This window comes from Rattus norvegicus, chromosome 1 (assembly GCF_036323735.1).
Source record: "Rattus norvegicus strain BN/NHsdMcwi chromosome 1, GRCr8, whole genome shotgun sequence".
NCBI lineage: Eukaryota > Metazoa > Chordata > Mammalia > Rodentia > Muridae > Rattus > Rattus norvegicus.
This window is the reverse complement of record NC_086019.1, coordinates 56,634,895-56,636,971: the sequence shown is the minus strand read 5'-3', so window position 1 is coordinate 56,636,971 and position 2,077 is coordinate 56,634,895. Positions and strand designations below refer to the sequence as shown.

General features: G+C 43.0%; 1 pseudogene; it reads right to left on the bottom strand.

The window, feature by feature from the left end:
* Window positions 1–1,165: 1,165 nt before the first annotated feature.
* LOC134484866 (large ribosomal subunit protein eL24-like) lies at window positions 1,166–1,658 on the bottom strand (annotated as a pseudogene).
* Between the last annotated feature and the right edge of the window lie 419 nt (window positions 1,659–2,077).

Here is a 2,077-nt window from a genome sequence, read left to right as displayed (position 1 = left end):
TGTCCCGTGGACACTCTCTTGTCCCAAGAGCACACTAGTGCTCAAGTCCTCATTCTGTGCTTCAGCTGCTCTTAGTTACTGAAGCTCTCAGATAACACAGATGCTTCCCACCACACACAACACCCACATTTACATTTAAGATTCCGTCTGTGAAGAAAAATGTCACACAGAGAGAAACTGAAGTTTACCTTATTCCACAGTTAAAACAAATGAAGCAGGATTTAGTCTTCGCCAGCACACAGCTTAATATGCCAGGCTACTGTGTCCAGACTCCTGTGGGTCTTACTCAGCTGTGGGAATTCCACCGCATCCCCACCCCCACCCATCCTACTGATGCACCTTCTGTCTTCGAGTGTGTTCACCCTCTGAAAGCCTGACATGGGTTAAATTCATAAGGTCTTGGAATCTGACTGGCTGGTCCCTTAGTTTGTCTTGCCTGGTCCTATGTGTCGTTTGCTGAGATTTCTGGACTGTGCTAGCTGCATGCCTTGCTCTCTGCTGCTTGACTGTTACCTTTTTAAGGTAGAATACAGAGATGGAAGACAGAAAGACACAGGAGTCCAACCTTCACCAGATGGGACTGTGTTTATTAGTGCACACAGAAAGGGGCAGCCTCTCTCCTGAGGAAGACTGAGGGGCCTGCCAGGGGGGAAACACTGACTATGAATCCTTACACGAGTCAGGTATGGGGCTTGGTACTAAGGAAATGCTGAAGCCATAACCCATGTCTCTCCCTCCTGAAACTGTTTGCCCACGGGTGACAGAAAGCCTCTACAGAGCTTCTTTTCTGTGCTGACCCATGAGGTTGAAAAAGTTGTCTGTAGTCCAGGAATCCGGCTGCTCTATTGTTGACTGTGGTTGCAATGTGACCAGATGAGCCTGCTCCTGCATCTGTGATTGTCCTGTAATAAGGAACGGTTACCTAGAACTGTGAGCAGGAATAAACCCACCCCATTCTGCTAAGTAGCTTCTGTCAGAGTGTTTTGTCACAGAAAAGAAACAGAGACATGAAAGGAAGATGGAGACACATCGACGAGGGGGAGATCTGACCCAACGCAAACCCAGTAACTACTCCAACATCTGATTCCTTTCTTTTTCTTTCTTTCTTTTTTCTTTTTTCTTTTCTTTAATTTTTTTGAGTTAAAGACAAATCTTTATTTTTAAACTCTCATCTACCAAATTAGTATTTCCTACCAACTCGGGGAGCAGAGACCTTCACAGGCTTCACGATCTATTGTTTAGTGGTTGTCTTTGTGGGGGCCTTGGCAGCAGCCATTGCTGTCTTCTTTGATGCCTGCTTAGCCTTTTTTGCTTCCTTGGCAGCTCTGATAGCCTGTTCTCGCTGAGCTTTCCTAACTTCTGGTTTCTGATTCCTCTTGGCCATTATATCAGCCAGAGAAGCACCCGTGATGGCCTGCTGGAATTTGACTGCAAGCGGGTTCCTTTCTTTTGAATTTCTTCCAACTGTCCTTCCTTGTGTTTTCTTCTGGACAGGACAGTCCAGTTAATTTGCCGAGGGTTCCTTTGGAAAGGAATGCAGACTCACATTTGGCATTAAGAAACTTGAAATCCTTCCCATCGGTCCTGGCATAGCGAGGCCCGTGTCCAGAGTAGATCTTGTACCTGCTAAAACTGCACAGCTCTACCTTCATGGTGACAGATGTCTCTGATTCCTTTCAAACACACCCTCTCTGTGTGCTTTTTCTGATAATGATTTTAAAAAATGCATTCCTTTCTTGGTGTGATTTTAAGTTTAAAATAAACACTGTTGCAAAAAGCCACATAAATTTAGATATTTCTAGCAGAAAATTATCTTGATTTTGAAAGATGTGTTTGATTTACTTTCAATATGAAACCAGCATGAGACTTGATCCCACTGATTCCACAGCTGAGGACAGCATAGACTACATAGTGAGATGTGGTCTCAAAAATAAATAAATAAATAAATAAATAAATATTAATTCACAGCTGCATGCTTTATTAATTGTTACCATTATGTTGCTTGAGACTTATTTTTTAAATACAGAGAACTGTGTTTTGACTCTTCCCTCTCTCTTTTTATTTCTTTTCAACTTAA